The sequence below is a fragment of the Miscanthus floridulus genome, chromosome 13, assembly GCF_019320115.1.
Source record: "Miscanthus floridulus cultivar M001 chromosome 13, ASM1932011v1, whole genome shotgun sequence".
NCBI classification, from domain to species: domain Eukaryota; kingdom Viridiplantae; phylum Streptophyta; class Magnoliopsida; order Poales; family Poaceae; genus Miscanthus; species Miscanthus floridulus.
This window is the reverse complement of record NC_089592.1, coordinates 61,770,856-61,797,902: the sequence shown is the minus strand read 5'-3', so window position 1 is coordinate 61,797,902 and position 27,047 is coordinate 61,770,856. Positions and strand designations below refer to the sequence as shown.

General features: G+C 42.2%; 1 long non-coding RNA gene across 1 annotated transcript; it reads right to left on the bottom strand.

The window, feature by feature from the left end:
- Positions 1 to 234: 234 nt before the first annotated feature.
- On the bottom strand, positions 235 to 2,979 carry LOC136500642 (uncharacterized). The gene is made up of 3 exons (XR_010770070.1): positions 2,555 to 2,979; positions 1,855 to 1,908; positions 235 to 1,084 (listed from the first exon to the last, which is right to left on the bottom strand). It is a non-coding gene; the product is annotated as an uncharacterized lncRNA (long non-coding RNA).
- Between the last annotated feature and the right edge of the window lie 24,068 nt (positions 2,980 to 27,047).

Sequence of the window (27,047 nt, the reverse complement as noted above, 5' to 3'; positions counted from 1 at the left end):
AATATTCTTCTCTTACAACATTTCAGCATAAACATCAGCGTAAACCAAATTTCAGCATAAGCGAGCAGGGTAGGCCAGCTGTCATCACCTGCCAATAGCTATTGGACTCCTTCAGAAACCGTTGGAGCACGTATTGTTCTAACCAAGGACAGGAGAAGCTGTCTCTTGATTTTCCTCAAGATTCATATATACTAGAACATCAGGCGTGCTTTGCGCGCCCTGCCATGACTTTAATTACAAATATTAATATCCACCACGATCAAGAGTTAAAGACATATATAACCTCATAAAGGCCCAAGGAGATGATATCATTAAGATCTAAAAACAGACACATGAATGAACTGGTATAGTTAAGAGCTTGTCATATTTCCTTATATAAAAACGGACACATGAATGGACTGATATAGATAAAATCCGTCCTATTTCATTATCAAGATTTAAAATCAGCATAGCAAATTATGTACAGAGCGCCCAACCATCCGATAGCAAATTAAGAATTTAAGATCTCAAAATAAGCACAAGTAGCTCAAGCACAGCGCTGAACCAGAGCTAATACAAAACAGCAGGAACCTCAACACAAACATTTAAAAATTGCCAACGTATACAAATCAAGCTAGCCACCATACTTGGTATCAATTAAGATTACAGGATTCAAATGCATTTATTTCATGCTCTTACTGTGTTCACAAGGATACCACGCGTGGAAATGTGGCTGAAATCCACATTCACCTAAAACATGTAATAACTATGAATCCTGCATCTGGCATCATGCATCAATGACTTGGGAAAACGTCAAGATCATCTAGAGCTCCTTGGTTGTGCAAACACCCACTTGGAAATTATTCTAAAGTGCTCATAAAATGAATTTTGACAATTACATTACATAGTGTTCATCCGAAGTCTTAGTGGTTGATCACCAAAAATGTCTATCTGCTTACAATTTTCATTTCTCCTTCGTGCTGCATGCCTTAACTTCACCAAGAATAAGATTAAGAAGCAATCAGGCTTCTAGTTCAGACAAAAATGTGTCAACCAGATTTAAGGAGTGGATAAGCAAAAAGTTGATATCCACGTCTATAAGGACCTAGGAAAAAAACATCAATGGAGAAACTATGTTAAATGCTTGGTGCAAAGGATTGTGTCACTTGTGGAAGAATATATATAAAACCTGGATAAATCACTTGTTCACGCCAAACTGGCTACAATGCCCAAGTCAATGCAGCAATGCAATATACTGCTCTAAAAAGCAAACTTTTCAGTTGTTGGAAATAATATGACCAGTGCATCATGTCAAACATCTCTCCACAGCACTAATGACAATTATCATGTAATGCCATTGGTGTAAATAGTATAGAATTGCTTAAAGACCACTTCAGGAAATGGATGTATTTAACTGTAAGAGCAGGACATGCACATGAATTCAGAAGGCATAAATAAATAAGGAATTCATTTCCATCTTTGACAAATTCAATGGGCATGCGGAAAAGATGTGGTCACCTCTACTTATCTAAATGGATGGAAAGGGATACTGAAATAAGAGTATTTGAGGTCACGACTTGCTTTGGTTAATCATGTAAAATCAAAGCATACAATGCTGAGTGTGCAGTCCTTTAATCACTGTGCTCATCACATTATTTTTTAGTGACTATATGAACCAAAATCTGTGAACAAATATAAAACGATATAGGTGATCACAATAAATTTAGAAAAAAAAAAGACAGCATGTCATAACTGAACATCCTTAAAAATGATCTTTCGGGTAACATAGGTGATGAAGGTACATATATTGTCTGATCAGAACTCAGATACACTCTGAACTAAAATTCATCAAATTAGATCAAGTGTAAGTCTTACCATTTGCCTGTCCGATACTCATAGTGATCTTGTTCTCTCAACCATGCAGACAACCTATCAATCATCAGTGAGGAATGTAAGTATGTAACTTGTTAAACATAGTAGTAGAGTAAACTACAATAATATTTCACTGAATAAAAGGTGGCATTATGAAAGCAAAAAATAGCTAGCAGACATATATCATCAGTAACTACACACAGTAGCTTCTCATGAAGCAAACTGCAGACCCATTTCTTACTAATGACTTAGATGGACATGCTCGACAATAATCTAGAGAGTATGGCCTCACCCGGTAAACAATACAAGGCGCAAAAACATCTTGAACCGTTACAGCCAATAAATAATACCAATGCTCCTAGAAGAACGCAATGCACATAGAAATCCACAGGGCTCCAGGATGGAACTGAATTGTTCTGTGGCTCTTGGAGACAGCAAAGGGAAATGGGCAGAAACAAGCCTCACTACGGATAGCAGAACCAACGCACGGGGGAGGGGATGCACCTATGCAGCACCAACATCGCAGGAGAGCAGGAAGACAGAGGATGCCTTCGGCTCCAGATGGACGCCCCGCCCCTCACTGACCTGAACCCACACGCCGACGTGGGGATCCGCACAGATAAGGCATCCTCGCTACGAAGCGACCAGGGATCTGGCCAGCCCCTCCAATTCAGCCACAAGAAATATGAGGAGGAAAGCTTACATCGAATCATAGGAGGCCTCCTAGAACTTGCCAACCGGTTCCGCCAGATCTACGCGCTGCCGAATCTCACGCGGCTCCACGCGCTCCCCCATGCTGCCGAGGCCACACGGCTTCGCTTGCTCGAGCGATGACGACGCTCTTGCCGGCATGGAGGCTGCATGGGAAAGGGCTAGCGCCTCCTCTTCCATCGACCATGCCATTCGTGGGAGTAGGTGAGGTCCGTTCGATCTGCGCCACCGGATCTCGCGTTGCTCAACGCGCTCCCCCATGCCGCAGAGGACACGCAGCTTCCATGAACGGTAGTATGGAGGCTGCGCGGGGAGGAGAGGGCAGGGCCGGAGGTGCGATGGTGGCGGCGGCGGCTGGGGAGGAGAGAAAGGAGAGAGAGGATGAAGCAAACCGGGCTAGGGCTGTGGGATGGAGCAGGTGGACCGCGGGTTGATTCTGAGAAATCGGAGGGTCTTTTTGCAAACCAGGTCGTGACACGTGTTAGCACAAATTCTCTGGTGGGAGGAGAGTAGAGTGGGTTTTAACCGAGAGAGAATTCCTCGTGCGTCATTAAAAAAAAAAATCCTAATGCTCTGCGCGTCTTTAGAAAAATTTAGTGGTCTTCAGCGTTACTACTTTAACTTTTTCGTGTCCTTCATGCTACTTCTGTCAGTTTGGGCTCTAACGCCGTCAAACTGCAGGTGTGAAAAGACGAAAATACCCTTAAGTTTAAATATGCTATTAATTTTTTTGAGCATCTTAACGACTTCAAATGAAAAAACTCAAAACTAAAAAGTTGTAGATCTCGTTTCATATAAAAATTATTCTTATTTAATTCCGCAAAAAAAATATAATTTTTCTAAGATATATTAATCATATCAAATCATTTTTTTTGAATTAAATGAAAATATTTTTTCTAAGATATATTCGAAGCTGAGCCCTCCCGCGGTGCTGCCTCCATCGATCCCCGTGGCCATGGTGCTGTACATGCATCATGCATGCTTCGCGGCCATGGCGAGTGGGTGCCTTCCCCTGCCGCATGCACGGCTCGGTGCTTACCCCTGGCAGACGCATCAGTGGCGTCGGAGTCGAAGAGCAGCGCAGCATGCAGCAGAAAAAGGTCTCCAAACCAATGGAGCCAAACGGGAGAGAGAAAGGGAAAGTCGACTGATTTGCTTCTGCCCAGCACAGTGCACAGGAGGGCAGGTATAGTTTGGTTTGATGTTTCCCTGGTAGCTGGCGGTCATGTGAGCATGCAGGGTGCGCTCTCTACAGGGTCGTCTTTGGTTTAGTACGAGAGAACTTGTTCTTTTTTTTTTGGAAGCGAGAACTTCTCTTATATGTTTGATGTACATTAACTTTTAATATTCTTTTACGAAGTTAGCGATCCACAGGTATACGCCTTTTAGCGATCCACAGTAGTACTTTATTAAGTTATCCATGTTTTCTTTATGAAGTTAAAGATCAGAGATCAGCATGTTGCCTTTTCTTTAGTTCATTCACGTTGGACTACTGACGCAACTCTTTTAATGTATCATTTTTTGTAAACATATTTAAGTCAATTAGTAATCATGATACAAATATATGCCCGCGGTCCAGCATTCATTTGAAGTTCATAGAGTTTTTTTTTGTCTTCAATTATACCCCTGCCCACAGTTCATTGCAGAAAAATTACAAGTCGTTTTATGTAAATCACGTCTGATTTTTCTACATCGTATTCCTCTTAACTCAATTAAAATTACTTTTATATTCACACGGCAACGTGCAGGGAATTCACATAGTTCTTGCAATTCGTGGTTTCCCTTTTCTCTCAGCAGGCATCTTCTTTGTTCTTGTGCCAGGTGCTGCCTCGGTGTACATTATGACACAGCCATAATATGTACTAGTATTTGGAGTGACACTTATGGCCCTGTTCGTTTCGCTGAGAAAAATAAGTTAAAATATTGTTTCGGCTAATTTGTTATGAGAAAAAAAAATACTGTTTAGCTGAAAAAATAAACTAAAAAAATATAGATTATAAGACAAACGAACATGGCCATAGCAGCCGAGCTCACTTCCTGATTAGATGCAATAATCTCCCGTAACAATGCAGGAGTACTTTAAGACAGGAGCTTTAAACAGGTAACAACAACGTGAAAAATAAATCAATTAGGAATGCAGTGTCAACACAGACTTCTGCACAAAGAAAAAAACTTTTATAGGTTACATCTTGCATGTTGAGAGAAATAGGTAATGGGGTTTTACGAGCACCTTCGAGAGTCCGAGAGAGGTTGAACAGAGATTAAAGTTATCACGGCCACGTCCTTGCTAGCTACGGTGAAAATGCCCAAGATTCCAAATGTTCAGAGATAGCACAAAAAAGTATGGGTCAGGCTAGCATCCAGACGTCCGGATAGAGGCTAGCATTCGGACGCCTACGTCTGCTGCGCCTGCCCGCATCCCATGCTGTCACGCCCGTCCGCACGCCTACGCCTGCTTCACATGGGCCCCGCGTCACTCCATTTCCCATGCCCGCGCGCCCACGCGGGGGCCGCATCTCGATCTGCGCCCGCTCCGTCCCCGTGCCTGCCACTCACGCTCCCTCTACACCCATGTGCATGCACGCGGGCCCAACAGCTGCAATAGGCGGTTGCGGCAGTGGGTCTCACTGCAACATGTACAAAACAGATCTAGTTTTACAACATCTAGATAAAATACTTTGCAACATACATCTGAAACTATTGGTTCCTTCGCTCTGCGGTAATCTATGGATTACCATGGATTGTTGTAACTAACTGTAACTCTTCTTCTACTAAAGCACGTGTCATAAGGGCACGTTCGCGAAAAAAAAACATACGTCCAAAACCGTTGAAATACTTTTGTAGTCATTGTAAAATATATGCAACATCCAGATAAAACACTTGCAACATACGTATGAAACACCTGAAACACTTGTGAAAGGACTGAGGATGCCACCTAGAGGGGGTGAATTGACGTTTCTAAAAATTCAACCCTTCAAAATACGAAAACGATTAGAGTTGGAGTTTCTAATTACTTGAAAATTCCAAATCAGAGAAATAAACTCCTCACGAGTAAGCCAACAGAGAATACAAGGTATATAGAATATATCTAGAAGCTATAACCCTACAACACAAAGTTAGATCAGAAAATAAATAAAAACTATATAGGCTCCAAATACCGGACACGTCCAGTATTCACGGGTTTGCTGGATCAGCCCTCGATTTGCTCCAATTGATTTCTCTTTTCAAACCAAGTTGCTAGCACCTACTAGAGACATGTCAACAAGCTCAAGCAACACAAGTAGATCACAAATACCAAATGAAAAGAGAGATCAAGACTTGAAATTTATTTTACTGAAGTTTGGACTCCGTCGAGTCCTACTTTCCGTTGAGGGGGCTGCGAGCGATCCTGTTGGTATTTATTAACTTGTCACTTGTTTAAGTAGCCACTAATGTTATTGACATTTCTTAACATCACTTTTACTAAGTTGTCATCCCTAGCTATGATGCCAAAAATATTTGTTGGCACTACCTAGTGTCACTCTTAGAATAACACAAGAAGTACTTAAGTATTTTATTATGACTAGAAAGAGTATAAATTTATATATATGAAGGGATCTGCAAGCACACAGATAATTTATCATTGTAGCATTTCACCCGAGAGTATTTCAGATATCATTATTTATAATTTTTACCATAATGAAGGACGAACAATTGGAATATATATTGATAACTTATATGTACGATGGAGAAGTAACCATAACTAAACTTCTACTCACAACAGGGGTAAGTCAAGAGATAAATATGATAAGTAATGATAAATAATAAATGATCACTCAGAGTACTTCTTTCTATGGCATTAGCATTGCTAAGTAGAAATTAGAGAAATAATTCCTATGTCATTCTTAATTACAAGTCAAAGCATACGTTGATTAGTGTAATTATACTTAGTAGTCATGGCTAGGATCAACTTCATATCTACACATAAGGAATATTACTAAGGAAGATCAAGAACAGAGCATGTCTTTCTTCGTAACTAGATCCTACTTGTCCTATATTTGAGGAGTGGATTACAAAGGACAATGGGAGTGTCACATCTGTGATCTACCACATGACCCAGAATATAGGATGTATCCATAGGTAAACAATGTATAAGCACCACACTTACACAATGTTGACCACTCACTATGGGGATCTCACCCCATGTATATTAGAGCAAGCGCTATACGACCTTATGCTTGAATATAATGATAATCTAGCTATACTAAGAATATAATCAAAGTAAATGATGAACATGATAATTAGGAACATGAATAATATTAAGAACAATGTTGAATCAATTGTAACAAACATATAAAATATGAAAGATACAGAAGAGGATACAAGGGGCTATACCAAGCCATGCTTCTTAACAAGATTAGAAATCCAAGCGAAACTTGCCTCCCTCTAGATCTAGCCTAGCTAGCTGTGCCCTAATATATGGTGGAGCTCTAAGGATGATTAGGGTTTCTGACTTCTTGACTGAATGACTTGAATGATCAGGGTTATTGCCCTAAAGGTGGCAGGGGTTGGTATATATAGGACGGAGCATCAATTCTGAGCCCTCGGATCAAACTGACTTGAAAGAACGGCGTAGATGCAAATCCTAAGGCGGTAGGGAACCGATGTTGCAACGAGGGGCTGACTGGTGGGCCTCAGGGGCCGGCCGGCCTACCACCTGGCAGTGGCTCGCCCTTTGCTTTGGTGTGAAGTCATGTGGTGTCCTCTAGAACCTTCTAGAGCTATTTTCATCACGGATAAGCACAATTAAATCTGATGTTTGGGTCCACTATTGATAGTAGTTATCATTCATTATAAACTTCAATATAACTTGAAATAATGCATAAAATTGATCACCAACATAGACTTAGGGGTTTAAACTGACAATTTCCATGAGTTTTGGTGAATCTGTGTTTTTAGCAGGGTTATTTCAGAAAACTGTCAAGGGGGATCAAAACGTCAAATTAAATCACGCTTATCCATGACGAAAACTACTCTAGAAGGTTCTAGAGGACTCTAGAAGCCACATCACCGAAGTAGAGGGCAGGAGGTTGCTAAGTGGGGCCGCTCAGCCCCACCTACAGTCCACCCAGCCCCCTAGGCCCACCTAGCAGTCCCTACTTCTTATGTCGGTTCTCCACCGCCTTAAGGATTGCATCTTCGCTGTTTATTCAAGTCGGTTTGATCCAAGGGCTCAGGATTGATACTCCGGCCTATATAACCAGCCCTTGCCCCTCTCCAGAGCACGCTGCCATAAGTTAAGATTAGACCTAAAATTAGGGTTTCTAGAGAGAAGAGAATAGAGCTCTAGTTCTTCAAGTTTCTAGTATAGGCTAGCTAGCAAGGTTCAAGTATAGTGTGGGCTATTGCTCAGGATTCTAGATTTGTCGTCTGGAGACTGGTATAACCATTGTATCTCTATATTTATGACTTTGTGCTACTTTAATATTATGTTGCTATTTATTATGTTCCTAATTTGCTCTAGATATATGCTTGATATAGTTATAATTGATGATGAATTTATGCATAAGTTCGCAAAGCTCTTAGCTCAGTACTCGAGCGTGTTAAGTGGTCAACATTATGTAAGCATGGTCCTTAAATATTGTTTACCTGTGGATGCAGTCTACACTCTGGGTCATGTGGTAGATCATGGATGTGACACTCCCGTTGAGTTCTTTGTAGTCCACTCCCCGTTTGTAGAGCAAGTAGAATGCGGTTGCGAAGGGAGACAAGCTTTGTTCTTGATCTTCCTTAGTAATATTCCTTATGCATAGATCCAAAGTTAGTTATACTATAGATAAGAGTGTATATACTTGGGTGTACAAAAGACTTAGTAAATAAGGAATGACTTAGGAATCTTTTGCTCTTAACGAATCTCCTGTTTAGCCATACTACATTTTATGAGTCTCTATTTCTATCTCAGGAATACCATTATTACCTTACACTTATCATTTATTTGTCCCTTGACTTACCCCTGCCATAGCATGAGAGTAATTTTATCATATATATATATATATATATATATATATATATATATATATATATATATATATATGCTAACACAACTCCATAGCTCCTTTCTATGGATAATATATATATATATATATATATATATATATATATATATATATATATATATATATATATATATATATGCTAACACAACTCCATAGCTCCTTTCTATGGATAAAATATAAATAACGATACCTGGTATACTCCCGGATGAAATGCCACAATGGTATATTATCTGTGTGTTTGCAGATACTTATATATATATAATTTTCCTCTGAGTTTTCAAGTGTCATTTATAATTACCGACAATGCATTTATGGCATCATGCTAGGGATGAAACTTAGTAAAGAGTGATGCTAAGAAATGTCAACATCCACCTTGACTAATTTCTAAATAAACCCTGCTGAAAACATAGATTCACCAAAACTCGTGGAATTTGTTAATTTGAACCCCTAAACCTATGTTGGTGATTATTTTATGCCCTTATACAAGTTATATTGATGGTTCATAATGGTTGTTAAGTACCATCAACAAACTCCTCTAAGCTTAACCTTTATTCGTCCCTTAGCAATGCTAAACTCAGCAATGGATTAGTAGTTTTAAGATTTTTGAAAACATTGTAGCAACTCCTTAAAAGTACACATACGTTCAAACAAGAATTCTCCTCCAGATTAGAACAAACTGATCTGGCTTTCAAACTTACCCATAATTACCTTCAACCATGGAGCTTCTTAACCTTCACTTGGGTCTTGAGCAATTGAAAGATAGAATAATCAAGTCAAGCACTATGTCTCAAGTTCCTTGCTCAACCATTACTCTGAAGATTTTATAAGTTTTCAAAATAAAACTCAAAGATTTCATTATATGACACTCTCAAGTCTCTCAATATATATGGTATTGGTAGATCCTCACCAAGGCAATAGTGATGTTATACCTTTCTCTTCCTACAACTAAGGCTTATATGGAGCTCATAGGAGTGGAAATAGCATGAAAGAGTATACTTGTAATACATATATTGTAAAGTCAAACCTTGGATCCAAAGTGAGTTGAGTCATACAATGAAATCAAGATGTGCATGTGTGTGGATGTATGGTGGATATATATGGTGGCTAACCTAATTCTACTATGCTCCTTAAAAACATATCTCTCTTTTGAAACTTGAAAAACACCTTTTCAAGAGAACATGGGCTATCTTATTCATCTCTCTTCTTTTTTTCAGGTGAGCATCTGAGTACCCATTGTTTTTGATATCTTGGACACTTGTCTATTTTTTCATTCTCTTTTTTTATGAATAACTTTTGCATAGCCCCATACTTCTTTTTTTGCAACAAAACTATTGAGAGATAGCAACAAGAACTTGAAGCATTTATTTGTTGGATATCCTATCAAGCATATTTTTGGTGTTTTCTCCCAGTGTAGGAATAAAATATTTTTGAGTGGATCTAAATTTAATGGCATGTTTATGCACCTACCACAGTGTAGGAGTAGTGCATATGTGGGTGGTGTGTATGTGATCTTGATTTTAAGAGCATGACAAACCTCTCGTAAGGCTCAACAAAGCTTGACTAAACTCAATGCAAAAACAAGCAGCATATAAGTAGAAGTTTTTCTAGCCTAAATAACATGTATGGCTCTGGTAGAAATTCAAGCTTTATCATATAGCAACTCATCATGAAGCATTTTTATGTTTTTCAAAAAAAAATCTCTAGAACTTTAGTATCGCTTGGAACAAGATAAACAACAGCTCAGACCTTCTCATATTATATCTGTCAATTACCTAGACTTAGATCAAGCATATGCTACCCACTAGTTTCAAGTTCAGAGTAAATTCTTATATCAAAATAGTCCTGTCCAAAACTCGGGAGAATTCAAGGCTGAAAACTAGGTACTCGAAAGGAATTACACAGAGCAACTATTCATCACTTTCATTCCAAGAGATTATCTTTAGAATCCTTTTATTCAGCTCTTAAAAATCAAACTTAAAGAACACACTTTTTATTTTGTTTTCATTTTTTAAGATCACACCTTATTAATATATATATATATATATAACATAAATAAATTTTTATTTTGTTTTTAGTTATGCATTTTTTTTACTATTGTATAGCAAACTTAGAAATAGTAAAATAAAAGGGAAAGAAATACTTATCTAGATACATGGGGATGCCCCTCCTCCAAGCCAGTTGTTGGCGTGGTTTTTCTTAGAGCGGTTTCGCCATCGGATGTCCTCATCCATCAGGTGGTTGGATTCCTCAATGGCCCTAGCCTGTTGGAGCTAGACTAGGAGGATGTACTCCTAGTGGAATGAGATGAAGATGATCGGGTGAACTTGCTCTTGACCTCATGTATCATACTGCGAAAATACCAACAAGAACACAAAAACTTGTGGAACGAATTAAGATAAAAGGGTTAGTGGTCTGCCGTCCGAAGATTAGTTGTTCTTGGAGGTTTGTAAATATTTTTGAATTGGTAGAATTCTAACAGGGTGTCTATCTCATATTTTTTGTATTTTTTTGACATAATGCATGCATGGTATTTTTATTTTTACGCCGCCACAGTAAATATTCTTGCAGGTTTTTACACATCGTAGAATTATTCAAATGGGGCTTAGGATTTCATAATGCAATAATAAAATTTTTATTTTATTTTCTAAGTGCAAAGCAAATGCAAAAAAGTGAATATGCTAAAGTGAAATAATTCATGTAATGCTAAAAAGTAAATATAGATAACTACCGATTTATCTCCCGGTGAGGGTTCGGATTTTTAAGTCCTTCGGACAGGACTTTTTTCCAGTCTTGCTTTTTTTGGGTGCATCTGTCAGTCCTAGAGATGGAGACCTTGATGGTTGCACCTCTTATGACGGCGACTCTAATAATGATGCCACATTTTCCTTCCACATCCGCTTGGTCTGTGGACTTGATTTTGGTGAAGTAGATTCATTCTTCACAACCTCTACTTCTTCTTCCTCATTCTTGGGGAGTTGATTCCTCTGACATTGAGATGCTCATCTTCTCCTCTTGGAGCGGGTCTTCTTTGGCTATTCATAAGTGGTATAACTATTGAAATAACATCGCACCTTTTGTCCAGGGAATTGGAAATGGACTTATCTAGATCCAACATAGATGATCGCATTTGTAGTGTTGAGAAACGGTCTTCCAAGGATGATAGGTACGTCTTCTTCTTCTTCTTCTCCCATGTCAAGAATCATGAGGTTGATAGGGACATAGTGATCTTATATTTTTACCATGATGTATTTTACTATTCTCTCCAGAAATTGGATTGATTGATTCACCATCTGCAATTGCATATATGTAGGGAACAAAGGTTTATCACTAAATAAATAGTCATATGTTACCTTAGACATTATGTTAACACCCAATCCGATGTCGTAGAAGGTGTTGTGGAAAATTCTTTGTCCAATGGTACACTCAATCATCGGTACATCAGGGTCTTCCTTCTTGGTAAGGAATGGTGAGGCGAGAAGATGGTCATACTCTGATCGGAGTGTGTTGATCATCTTAACTGATTCTTCTTGTGGTTGCCTAGCCTTGTTCTTCCTTCTTCTCCGATTGTTCCTCTTCTTGGTCACTGTTGTCTCTTTGGGCAAATATGCCATCTGTGGATGACTAGGAGAGTGGTGTATACGATTCTTGAAAGTAAACATCTCCTTCCTATCCTTTATTGTGAAATAGATCTTAGCACTATCCATGTAGATGATGGCTTTTGCGGTGCTTAGGAAAGGTTGACCTAATATAATGGGTGCTCTTACATCTCCACTTATTTCCAAAACCACAAAGTCTATGGGTACGTATGACTGTCCAACTCAAACAATGACGTCTTCAAGAATTCCCTTAGGGTAGCACAGTGACTGATTTGCAAGCTGCAAACGCATGTTTGTGTACAACAAAGTATCTCCATTAATCTTATCATATATTACCTTTGGCATGATGTTAACGCTTGCTCCGAAGTCACAAACAGCTTCTTGGAATATGTGAGGTCCAATGGCTATAGGGATGACAGGTCTTCCTAGATCTCCTTTCTTGACAGGCAAGAAATAATCCTCCCATCTTCTTGTTGATTGTTCTATGTAGCATCCTGTAGCATTGTGAATATCGATAAGATTTGTAGTTTTGAGATCTTCTGGCTGCCCCAGAATCTTACCTTTGTCGGTCGAAGGAACAGTAGCCGCCAGCTGAGCTATTTGTGATTCTATCATTTTATTAAGGCTATGCAGATTTTTAATAGCAGAGGAGAAACTATCCATTCTATTGTTTATGTTTTCTAAGATTTTATCATTGGAATCTAATTTTCTAGATAAACCCTCTATAATTTTAGCTTGGCCAAAAATTAATTCCCTCAAGAGTGGTTGATTATTGAAATTATTACCTTGATAGTTACCTTGGTAGTTTGGCCTTTGTTGCTGATTCCATCCTTGATTTTGTTGAGGATGATAGTTGTTGTTCTTGATGAAGTTCATATCCTCGTGGATTTCAAGACAATTGTTCCCTAAATGCCTATTGTTTCCACATTCTTCACACATCATGTAGAAATCATGAATGTGCATGACTTCTTGCTTCTCATTGGCTCAGTCTTTGAGACTCTTTATTAGCAGATCCATCTTAGCAGACAACATGTCTATCTCCTTGAGTTGATGCATACCTCCACCTCTGTGGCAGAACCGCCCAAAATAACACGCTTTCAGAGGTGCTCATCTTCCACTAGACATTAAGCACCTCAAAAGTGGGCTACATCGGTCAATTCTGTCGAGCACACCCCAAGGGAGAACTCAAAACAATCCACGTTTTATATCTAGAGTCCAATAATGAGTACGAGCTTACAATACTTAGTCCATTTCATACAACAAGAGTTCTTTGAAATTATTTATTACAACAACAGAGTTCAGAGTGCGATAATTAAACAGCAAAATGGAAATAAAAATCTAGCAGAAATGGTACAAGGATCTATCTATGCCCACCAGAAGAATCCTCCACACAAGAGCTACTCCTCAAGCTGCACCTGCAACAGGGCTAAAATAAACCCTGAGTACACAATGTACTCGCAAGACTTATCCGACTAGTGGGAATAGTTTCCCGACTCTAAGGAGTATGATAGGCAATATGGGTTTGCTGTTTTCTTTTTGTTTATGAAAAGCATTACTAATAGTTCATCCTTACAGTCAAGTTTTATTAGCAGTCATAATTACTTCATTAGCTAACCATTCTAGGTAAGCACCTATTCTACTTTAAAGCAAGGGTTAAGCAATCAGAACCATTTTATCATCTTTCAGCTTCCAGTTCTTACTATGGTGCTAAACCATAGCCAAGTCGTATTGTCTCATAGAAACGATGATTCGTGAACCAATGTATCCTTGCTGGGTACCCCAAAACACACGCCCCGCTTGCGCCCCAAGCATAAATAAGACCAACCCATTCCTTTCCTGTCACGGGGTCTAGGTCCCCGTTCAAACTTGGACTCCAAGCCCCCACACTTGAGACCTGACCTTAGTATGGTGCTTAGACCTCCACTTTTTCCCGCCTCCAATCAGTCAGTCGAGAAAAAGCCGGAACCTGCGATAAGAGCGTAATGAGCCTTTCCGCTCCCATAAACAAGTATGTGCTCAGGATAATAAGTCTATGACCCGACTACCATCCACAGCAACGAACAATCCTTAATCAACACGAACAGGGAAAATAGTGTAACCAAGCTAAGCCCTGTTGGTCGCGGGACATAACCTGTTACACCCACCAATAACCATACCATATCCCTACTCTGTCTCCATTTTTCCTTTCATCATTTTATTATGAGAGTAATAATAATGCCCTATTGTGAGCAAGGGTAGGTTACTCACGCTACCGATGACCCAAGCATAGCATCTACTCGAACATGCACTAGTAAGACTCTTCGGACAGGTATATCTATGCATGTGGTTTCCATAAAATTCCTGTAACATAAATGCACATAACATATATAAACAGTGATTATAAAAAATACGGGGTTATGCACCGGGGCTTGCCTTGGGTAGGCGCGGTGTCAGCTGAGTCAATCGTCGGTGGCTCCAGGACTTCCTCCCTCATGAGGATCTCCTCCTTGTACTCCTCAACGATCTCCTTGAACTCACGATTGTCGGTGGTCACTATCTCCACCAACTCGTTCTCTACATGCATGCAATGATGATGCAATACTTAGCATTTAGGCAACAACAACTCTTAAAATAAGAATATGCATACTAAGCTACTAAGTTAGCTGTAATGACTAAGATACTAAGCTAGCCATCATCTTCATCAAGCAGGGTGTTGGATTCCACTAACAAACACCTAGCTTTACAAATGAAGGATATATCTTTATTTCTACTAATGATTTAATGTATATTAAAACAAAGAGCATTTAACTACCCTAATGCTTAGTTTATTCTAAGGCTACAAAAATTACAGTGAGCACATAATAATACAATGAAGCTACCATAAAAATTTTAGGACTAAAGCTATCACCAAATTACCACAAAAAATCCTACAATATTTAACCTAATAATATTAAGCACTCTCAAATGATTTAATAGCTCCTAGTATCAACATGTATATATATGAACTAAACACACTAATAGATAGAGCACAATTTTAGAAACCTAACAAAATTTGTTTCACAATTTTTGGACACCTACATGATTTTATATTAATTGCCAAAGATCAGCTCAGAAATTAAATTAGAAAACTATTTCTATTCCTTATGAAAAAGAAAAATGAATTCTCCTGCATGGCCCACTTGACACAGCGCACGCATGGGCGCGCGGCAGCTAGCAGTGTGGCCCATGTGAAGTTGGCCCACGCAGATACGGCCCATGCCGAGGAAAGCCCATGTGCGCTGGCGATTTTGCAAAAGACACCTCGAACTTCTCCTGAATTACAACTAAGTACTAACACTATTTTCCCCTCTCTCAAACCTTTTCACTTAACCCCCTGGCTTTCCTAGAATTCCCCCATGCACACCCCCGGCAACCCAGCGCATGGTGGCACAACAACCGGAGACAGTGCGGCTATGTCGGCCACCTAGGACCTACGACAGACCACCTAACGGGCCAGTCACCATCTCTGACCCGAGCGGCTATGCTAAGCGATGGTGTAGGGTGACACGACTTGCTAGGGAAGGCTACAGCGGCACGTGGCCATCTACGATGGTGGTGCCACTGTTTTAGTGAGCTGGGGTAGCTACATGCCTAATTGGTTAGCGCGTGAGCATCAGGAGGCTACTATGGATCAGGCTGAGGTGATGGTTGGGGCAGAGGATGACAGAGGAGGGCTGGCCACATGCGGGTGAGCCGTATGGTGGCGCACCGTGGTGACATGGTCATGTCAGTGACGACAGGGAGGTGGTAGCGGTTCCACTAGCGTGCGCAAGGTGGAGAGGGAGACAAGGCGAAGCTAGTGGTGTAGGCGAATTGGCTCAGGAGAGATGGTAGGAGGGCTGCCCTCGACAATGGCCGAGTGTGGCCTTAATGGCATGATGGTGGGGAAAACTCCAAATTAAAGCTTGGCCATGCTCGCTTCAAGGCTGGGTGGGGGTTAGGTGGCCTAATGGAGAATCCATGGACGTGATGAATCCAGCGATGGTGACTCCACCGTGCCAAATTAAGAGAGCAGGGTCAGTCGGTCGTGGTGGCAGAGAGGGAGGGGCAAGTCTAGCTAGGCTCGTCCTCGCCTTGGCGGGAAGCAGCCGGCCAGACCTGAGGTAGTGTCTACGCACCCACTACGTGACAACGTGACCATACCATGTGTGTGCGCGCGCGGAGGCAAGTGGGGGCGTGGTATGCGCGGCCACAGTGCCATTAAGGCCAGGCGATGGCACGAGGCAGTGTAGCACAGCATCGTAGTGGCATTGGTAGTGGCAACACGAGGTAGGGCAGCAGTGCGGACACGATGGCAAGGTGAAGGAATCGGCAGCGGCTCCATCATGGCACGGGGCAGGGCAGGCGGCAGCAGCAATGGCTCTGCGTGGTTGGGCCAACGGTGGTCGGGCCGTAGCTAGGCCAGAGGCAGCCACAGCTGGCCACATGTGGCAGCGCACACATGCGTGACCAGCGTGGTGACACCGAGCGCCCAAGCCTGGTGACCGCGTCCACGCAGCAAGCCTGACCAAGAACGTGCAGTGCACGAATTTTAAAGCGTCGATAGCAACTAGACGGGTGAGGTTCACACTAAACTGCCTTCACTATGCTAAAGAGGGTCTATTAGGCTACCAATCTGAGCTAAAACATGACACTACCTCTTAACTCAATTTCTCAAAATAATTTGCTAAACATAGCGATGTCTAGCTGTTGACAAACTTGGAATTTTTTCTAAGTTTTTGAATTGAACTTGATTTCAATTTGCAATTTCTAGGCTAGGAGAAATATTAGCAAGTAATATCATTTTTCAACAGCAAGTATTTCACTGTCATCTACAAAGTTCATATTTCAAACTTTATTTAAGTGTCGCATGTGTGTTCTATAGCATTTTTGCTCAATAAAAATTAGTTTCAAACCCTACTTGATATACATGAGCTATTGAATCAACTTTCATTTAACATTTTTATTAGTCATTTTAGGTTACAAGAAATTGATCTACGCACTTTATCACATGCACTAACATATAAACATGATGCTCATGACATATTTTAGTAAATGATTTAGGGTGTTACAACTCTCCCCCTTAAACAAAATCTCATCCCAAGATTTCATGTGAGTGCCTAGTGTAGGAAGTAGGGTAAGAGTGAGCTTTTAACATAAACTATTACCTCAGCACACTAGGGAGAAGATGAGGATATTGCTCTAGAATATAACTCTCCTGCTCCCAAGTTGCTTCATCCTTCGAATGGCTTTGCCACTGGACTTTACAAAATTTCATCACTTTGTTTCTAGTAACTCTCTCTTTTTCATTTAAGATTTTGACAGGATGCTCAATATAAGAAAGATTAGGTTGGAGAGGGAGTCCTTCAATTTCCACCACTTCCTCAGGAACTCATAAAGACTTCATTAATTGGGAAACATGAAAGCCATTATGTACCACTAACAAAATATCTAGAAGTTGGAGACAATAAGCAACCAAACCACATTGCTCCAAAATCTTATAAGGTCCAACAGAACGAGGAGCTAATTTTCCCTGGACTCCGAACCAATGCACTCCTCTCATCGGTGATACCTACACATGGTCACCAACTTCAAACTACAAAGGTCTTCTCCTCTTATCTGCATAAGCTTTCTATTGATTCTGAGCTACTTTCAAGTGACTCTGAATAACACTGACTTGTTCTCCTGCTTCTTTTATAAAATCAGGTCCAAAATAACCACGATCATCCACTTTAACCCAGTTAAGAGGTGTTCTACATTTCTTGCCATACAGGGCCTCAAACGGGGCCATTCGAATGCTCTCTTGATAGCTATTGTTATAAGAAAACTTAGCTAGAGTCAAGCATTCGCCCCACTTTTCTAGAGAAGAAATGGCACAAGCTCTCAATATATCTTCAAGTACTTAGTTGACCCTTTCTGTCTGACCATCAGTTTGTGGGTGATAAGGTGAACTTCTGAGGAGACAAGTACCAAGACATTTCTGGAGTTGCTCCCATAAATAAGAGACAAAGACTGACCCTCTATCGAAAACAATGGTAAGAGGAACTCCATGTAGGGTCACAAACCAATCAAAATACAACTTGGCATACTTTTTGGCTGAATACCTTGTATCCACTGAGAGGAAATGAGCAAACTTGGTAAGGCAATCCACAATGACCCAAATAGAGTCATACCCCTTTGCCGTGCGGGGCAAACCCACAACAAAGCCCATGAAAATATCCTCCTATTTCCAAACAGGGATAGGCAAGGGCTGTAGAAATCTAGGCGTACGCATATGGTCCGCCTTAACCCTTCCGCAAATGTCACAATCTAAGATGTATTTGGTAATATCCAGTTTCATATTTGGCCACCAATACAAGTGATGCAAACCATGATATATCTTGTACTTCCTGAATGAATGGATAATTTGGAGTTGTGAGCTTCATCCAAAATTTTCCTCCTAAGTTCATTGCTTGAGGGAACCACCAATCGGTTCTTGAACTTTACTACACTTTGATCATCAACACTGAAATGAGGACCATGCCCTACGGCAATTAACTTCTTGATATGCAGAATTTCTGAAACATCTTGCCTTTGCTCTATAATAATTTGCTCAAGTAGATCCAAGGCTAGAGCAATATGGGTTAACACCTCAGAATGGTTGAGAGACAAGGATTCTCCTTCCACTTGATGCGACTTTCGACTTAAGGCATCTGCCACCACATTAGCTTTTCTAGGGTGATAATGAACTTCTAAATTGTAATCCTTGATTAACTTGAGCCACCTCCGTTGCCTCATATTCAACTCAGATTGAGTGAAAATATATTTGAGGCTCTTGTGATATGTAAAAATATGTACTTTATTTCCCAACAGGTAATGTCTCCAAATTTTTAGAGCATTCACAACTGCAGCCAGCTCTAAATCATGAGTGGGATAATTCAACTTGTGCTTTTTCAGCTGACGTGAAGCATAAGCGATCACACATCCGCCTTGCATAAGCACACATCCTAGTCTAGTCATCGAGTCAGGACTATACGAAGATGTTGTGCATGCTCTTCATTATTCTTAGAATATATCGATATGCCATCAATGAACACCACCACAAACTTGTCTAACTCTGGCATGAAGACCGAATTTATGAGATACATGAAGAATGCAGGAGCATTAGTGAGACCAAAAGACATGACTAGGTACTCATAGAGCTCATACCTAGTAGAGAAAGTTGTCTTTGGTATATCCTGTGGACAAATCTTAATTTGGTGATACCCAGAACAAAGATCAATCTTTGAAAACACCTTGGCACCAGCCAACTGATCAAAAAAGTATCAATACAAGGTAAAGGATACTTGTTCTTAATGGTTACTGCATTGAGAGGGCAATAATCCACACACATTCAAAGAGTGCCGTCCTTCATAAAAATAGCTGGACAACCCCATAGTGAAGAACTAGGATGGATGAATCCCTTCTCCAATAATTCCTCTAGCTACTTCTTCATTTCTACTAGTTCCTTTGGAGCCATGCGGTAGGGATGCCATGAAATAGGAGCAGTACCAGGTTCTAACTCAATGGCAAACTCCACCTCTTGATCTGGTGGTAACCTAGGTAGATCCTCGGGGAAGACATCCGAAAACTCACAAACCACAGGAATACAAGCAAGATGAGGAGAAGCTTCAGTATGAACAATAACTGGTGAAATGACCTAATTTCCGTGAAGGGAAATCCACAGAGTCAAAGTGTAATATGACTGTTGTAGATCGTATTACCCAAATTCCAGTCGAATACCACATCTATACAACAATAATATCATAGTACATAAAGTGTGGAATTACATAAATTATTACATCACTGCATTGGCGGAATCAAAAGTAGCATTCATTCAGAATAGCTTGAAGATAAGATCGCCAAAAACTTGAGCGTAGGAATGAACCCCTCAACCATCAAACTCCTCAGAGCTATACTCCTCAGCAGAACCTGTGTGCCAAAATTTATCAGTTTGATTTGTACTGGCCACTCCCACCCTATGAGCATTGCTTTGTGGAAATTGGATGCAAGTTGGATATAATCAAAAGGAACCTATAAGGCTGGGGTTTCCTATGTATTAGCATATCAAGTAAATAATAATAGTTGGTCAAGTTTTAACACCATTCCCACACACATTCCACCCCATTCCCGTCCAGAGCTAGGTTTTGATCCTGGGATTGATACACCACCATCTCCACACTATCACCACATCACAACCATACCATTGCTCAGTTGACAGGCCAACTCCCTCTCGGCACTATCTCATGGCCTGTAGCCCCTGGCTACGACCGGCACTCTCTCATGGGGGAAGAAGAGAAGGACTCATCTTGCTATCTAGTTTAAGCGAAACCTAGGAAAGGTCCATAGCCGACAAGTCGGCATATGTATCGATCGATCAACCATACACTCTATAGAGGTTTTACATAACCACAAGATCTGCCTTCTTCGCTGACCGTCATCAACTGGGCTAATTCCGGCCGCTTGCTAGCCTAGAATAATGCCACTCTACCATTCAGCCCTGGTACACCCCAAGTCTAGTCTAGGGTGCCTGAAACTGTGAGTCATGAGCCGGGTCCACAAGGTCTCCATGAAGTCTCGAAAGGGTGTGGGGGGAAAATCCTCCGCGCCCCGTACCTCCTTACACTGTCCGCTATCAACCTAGCAGTAGTGGCAATATCCTACCAAGTAGTCTAGCTGTCTCGCACCATATAGGACGAGTGGTACGTAAGGCATCCTAGTGAATCTGAGCACTAGTAAGTCATTAGGGATGACCAAGCCAGAATGTCTTCATCAGGGTTTCCATTTACCGTGCCACCACAGCACCTCCACCTTGGGCTCCTCCCATCACAGGTTCACACCTAGGGCCACCTCATATACCTTTTACCCACCACAGGTATTCATTCCAGGGGTGCCCAGGTAGCACCTCATGGCAAGACTTGCCCCAGGCTCATCGTATACTCTAACTTGGTCGACACAACCCTCACCCTCCACACACCCAAGTCACACATGCAGCACTCTCCCCATAGTCCAGATAACACCAGTTTCCACCACGCATCAATGTAGTACAAGCGTAGAAGAAGTAATAAGCAATGAAATATAGCAGCGAGCGTGTGACTAGCCTATCAGTAGGGTGAGCAGGGGTAAGGTTGCGTCAAGGTAAAGGCCATCAAGAAAGCATACTACCATGCAAGTCCTATCTTAGTGCAAGTATAATAATAAAGTAAAGCAATAGCAGTTCTATATTAGCCATGCGTAATAGGTGCTACGAGGTTGGGTGGGATGTGGCACCTTTAGTGTAGTCATCTCCATACTCCTCACGGTACTCTCGGTCCTTGTCCATCTGGTTCTCCTCCGAGTCTGCAAATGATCACATTATAGTCGTGTTAGCGACGTCTATAGAATAGCACAAAAAGCAATGAAAATTCAAAAGAGCCAAATGCACTCAAACATGGGTTCATTGCGTAGAGCTCGATTTTAGATAAATTTTGGTCCTGGTCTTGTATCTTTCTAAGTTCGTATGAATTAGTTATGAATTTCTGAAGTTTCAATCATTTCTGAAAATGAGAAAAGGCTGAATTAATATCGTGCTGACACGTGTCATGCTCCTGTTGGTTCACATGGCATGCTGACTTTAGTATGATGTCAGCATGACGTCATCTACGCCATCAGCTACTGACAGGTGGGACCAAGGGCTCTTAGGTCACTGACATGTGGGTCCGATCTAAGTCAACGTCAAGTTAACAGGCGAGTCAATGGTCAACGGATCACAGTCACTGATAGGTGGCCCCAGTCAATGGTCAACGTTGACCAGTCAATGGTCAATACAGGCCGGGCCTCGACTGGGCCGGTTGGGCCTAGATTTGGGCTGGGATTTGGCCCGCCACATGGCATGCTGTAGCGTAGCCACGTCGCCTTACTGGGCCACTAACGGGCCGTGGTCCACGGGCGCAGGTGAGGCACGGTTCATGGTGAACCCGCCTACGTTGGTCCATAGACTGTAGAGCCGGTCTATGAAGGACTTGGTCCACTTACTCCTTTCCAGGGTTTGGTTCACGTGCACGATGTCGTCGTGGTCGGAGCTCGGTGGAGCTGCTCGGGATGTGGTCGATGGGGTCGTGGTTGGTGCTCGGCGGAGCTGCTCAGGATGTGGTCGACGTGGTCATGGTCTGTGCTCGGCGGAGGTGCTCGGGACGTGGTCGATGGGGTCATGGTCGGTGCTCGGCGGGGCTGCTCAGGATGTGGTCGACGTGGTCATGGTCGATGCTCGACGGAGCTGCTCGGGACGTGGTTGACGCGAGAAAAATCCCCTGCTATTCCCCGATAGGGCTCCCACTGATGGTGAGGTCACCGGTGAGTCCCCACGGTGGCGCTAGCATTCGATTAGGGTAGGCAATAGCTTCCCCATGCCATGGCAACTATGATAGTGGGGTCGAGGCGACGACTAGGGCTGCCTAGGGCTTTGGCCACGGTGAACGGTGGCGTGGGTTCGTCAGCGTGCATGGGCAGGGCTGCAGTGGTAGCAAGAGCCCAGTTGGAGGAGCGTGTGAGCTCCACGGTGCTTCTACGGCCATGGTGGGCATGTTGAAGGAGCTCCTAGTGCTCCCAGTGGCTTTGGCCATGGTGGTGGGGGTAAAATAGAGGCGGTGGCGCTCCGACGAGGTGTGGTGCGGCAACGTAGGGCTCCGGTGGGCTTCTTCCTCGGCTAAGGTGAGCGCGGTGTGTCTCTCATCATGGTAGAGCCAGTCGGGGTGTCAACATCGCCTTTACCACAACATAGAAGACGCAGTGGTCTCGCCATGGTTGTGCTCTCGGCCATGGTGAGCGTGCCCGTGCATGTGCGGTGGCGAGGCGAGGCCATGATGAGGCAATGCAGTGCTATGCTGAGCAGCTACGTCGCTATAGCTAATCAGGGCGGTGCTCCTGGCTCTGGCGAGCTCCTCCCCACAGCGGCTTCCTTCTCCTCCTTATTTCTCCCTCCTCCCTCTCTCTTAGCTTGACGCTGTGTGGTGTTGTGCCACCAGCGGCGGTGGCAAATGGGCTAAGGGTTAGGGATCATGGACGTTGGATTTTATAGCCGAGCTCCAAGGGCTCCAATGGTGGACAGCGATCGGGCGGAGGTGATGCGTGCGGCGCATCTGACGGCTCACATGCGGTAGCGTAAGCGCGGCGCAAGGGGGAAACAGGGTCATGCGATTTGCGTGACCCTGGGCCCACTCCTGCTCCGCGGTTGGCTCCCAGTCACGTGGTGGAGGGAGCATGGGGAAGACGACGACGCTGTAGCTGGGTGGCTGATAGAGGGGGCCCATTTGTCAGCTTGTCCTGATGCGGCGGCGTGCGGTGCGTGACGGCTGATGGGCAGGTCCGGCTCGTCAGTGGCTTGTGTGCGCGCGAGCGATAGGGCATTGCTGGGCTAGCTTCGTGGGCCGCGTGCATGTGTGGGAGGGCAGGCGGGCTGGTTCACAAGGCCAAGCAGGCTTGGGCTGCTACTACTCCCTCTTCTTTCCTTTCTCTTTTTCTTATTCTTTTCCTATTTTGTTACACTTCTTTCATGCATATAAATCAAAGTGGCATATTTCTCCTTTGGTATAATGTCCCATGGTGATAATCATTGGTCATAGTATATGTTGGGATATTAATCCCATGTTAGTACATTTATTTACAAACAAATATTTGTTAGCTTTTATTAATCAACACATAAATCCAAATAAAATCCAGATCACCATGTTGAATATAATGCTACTTGATGTATGCTATGTGGTAAAACAAATTCAAGGTGATGAGGTGAGATACTTGTGCAAGTCATGTAGGTTTAGTTAGATTACGACTAATGCAACACATAGGGTTAGCTCCTACAAATGTCACTCATCATCACATGGGGTTTTGAAGAAAAATTTTGTAGTTGGGATTTTTGGTGTGTAGATTTTTGGGTTGTTACAGTCCTACCCCTTAATAGAATCTCGTCCCCGAGATTAAAGCGTAACGTACTCTTTGAAGAGGTAAGGATATTGTAGCCAGAGGTCAGACTCTCTCTCCCATGTTGCTTCTCTCTCAGTGTGATTGCTCCATTAGATCTTGCACATAGGAATAGTTTTGCTTCGGGTCTCTTTGGTATCTCTACCCAGAATTCTGATAGGATGCTCTTTATACTCAAGAGTGTTCTGAATGTCAAGTGTATCAGTTAGGATCACTTCATCGGGCACTCTCAAACACTTGCGCAGCTGGGATACATGAAACATGGGATGTACACCCACCAATTCCTCAGGTAGCTCAAGTTTGTAGGCGAGCTTTCCAATCCTCTTGCAAATCTTGTATGGGCCAACAAATCTAGGGGCAAGCTTTCCTTTCACATGGAATCTGATAGTTCCACATAGCGGGGATACCTTGAGATAGACAAAATCTCCCACATTGAACTCAAGTTCTCTTCTTTTTTTATCAGCATAGCTCTTGTAGCGACTTTGAGCAATTCTCAAATTCTCCTTCACTTGAGCAACTCCTTCTTCAGCATCTTGAATCTTAGTAGAGTTAAAGAACGATCTTTCTCCCAGTTGAGACCACATCAAAGGTGTCTTACAAGGTCTGCCATACAGAGCTTCAAACGACGACATCTTGATACTGGCTTGGTAGCTATTGTTGTAAGAGAACTCTGCATAGGGTAGGCATTTCTCCCAATCAGTGCCATAATTCAGTACACTAGCGCAAAGCATGTCTTCTAAGATCTGATTCACTTATTCAGTCTATCCATCTGTCTGTGGGTGATAAGCGGTACTGAAATCAAGTTTAGTTCCCATGGACTTGTGCAAAGCTTCCTAGAATCAGGACATAAACTGAGGACCACGATCAGATACAATACTAGAGGGAGCTCCATGCAGTCTGAGGATATGCTCAACATATAGATCTGCTAATTTTTTGGCATCGATCTTGGTCTTAATGGGTACGAAGTGAGCAACCTTGGTCAAACGATCTACAATCACCCAAATGGAATCATTGCCTTTCTATGAATGGGTCAATCCAACTATGAAATCCATGGATATGCTCTCCCATTTCCACTCGGGAATGTCAAGAGGCTTTAACGATCCTATAGGCCTTTGATGTTTAGCCTTGACTCTATTACAGGTGTCACATTGTGCTACATGTCCCGCAATGTCTGTCTTCATGCCTTTCCACCAAAAGTGTTTCGTCAAGTCTTGATACATCTTTGAACCTCCAGGGTGAATACAGTACTTAGAATCATGAGCTTCTAACAGAATTTCCTCTCGTAGTGCTGGATCAGAAGGTACACAGATTCTGCCCTTGAACTAGATGGTTCCTTATTCATCTTCAAGGTGGTTGGTCTTGTAGCCTAGTTTCATCAGACCACGGAGATACCCAATTTCTTCATAATTTTTCTGAGCTTGACGGATGCAATCTGTGAGATCATACTATATGCAGAGCTCATTCAACAAGCCATGCAGTAGTATCTCAAGTTAGAAATCTTCAATCTCTTTGTTGAGTTCAGGTGGTACATATTCCGTGATCAAGGTGTGACAGTAACTCTTGCGACTGAGAGCATCTGCGACTACATTAGCTTTTCTCGGATGATAGTGAATTTCTAGGTCATAGTCTTTAATCAACTCTAGCCAACAGCGTTGCCTCATATTCAAATCTTTTTGAGTGAAAAGTACTTCAAGCTCTTGTGATTGGTGTAGATATCACACTTGTTGCCTATCAAGTAGTGCCTCTAGATCTTCAAAGCATGCACAACTGCTGCTAACTCAAGATCATGAGTAGGGTAACGGTTCTCGTGTTCCTTCAACTATCAAGAAGCATAAGCTATCACTCTTCCACCTTGCATCAATACACAGCCAAGTCCTTAATGGGATGCATCACAATAGACCACGAAATCTTTACTGATATCAGGCAATACTAGCACATGAGTTGTGGTAAGCTTCTGTTTCAATTCCTAGAAGCTTCGCTCGTACTCGGGCATCCATTCAAACTCCTTGGTTTTCTTCAGAAGGTTGGTCATCAGACGGGCTATCTTGGAGAAGTTTTCAATGAATCGGTGATAATATCCAGCCAATCCCAAGAAACTTCTGACTTCCATCACATTACGGGGTTGATCCCACTCTTTCACAGCTTCAATCTTGGCTGGGTCAACTATGACACCTTTAGCTGATAGTACATGGCCTAGAAAGGCAACTTTTTGTAGCCAAAATTTGCATTTGCTGAACTTTGCGTAGAGCTAATGTTGGGCTAGTTTCTCAGGCACAGTTCTCAGATGATGTTCATGTTCTTCAGCGGTGGGTGAATAGACAAGGATGTCATCAATGAATACTACCATGAACTTATCCAGTTCATCCATGAAAACCTTATTCATCATGTTTATGAAGTTTGCGGGAGCATTTGTGAGTCCAAAGGACACCACAGTGAACTCAAACTGCCCATACCTAGTCACGAAAGCTGTCTTCAGGATGTCACTCTCTCGAATCTTCATCTGATGATAGCCAGATCTAAGATCAATCTTGGAGAAATACTTAGCACCTCAAAGCTAATCAAGCAAATCATCAATCCTTGGCAGGAGGTACTTGTTCTTGATGGTGACTGCGTTCAAGTTCCGGTAATCAATACACATTCTCATTGAGCCATCCTTCTTCTTAACAAACAGAATAGGGGATCCCCAGGGTGAAGCACTGGGTCTAATATATCCCTTCGAGATGAGCTCATCAAGCCATTTCTTGAGCTCGGCCAGTTCATCAACTGACATGTGATAGGGTCTCTTAGCAATGGGTCCTGTTCTCAGCAAAAGATCAATGATGAACTCTACACCACGGTCTGGTGGCATACCCGGTAATTCTTTAGGGAATACATCGGGATAGTC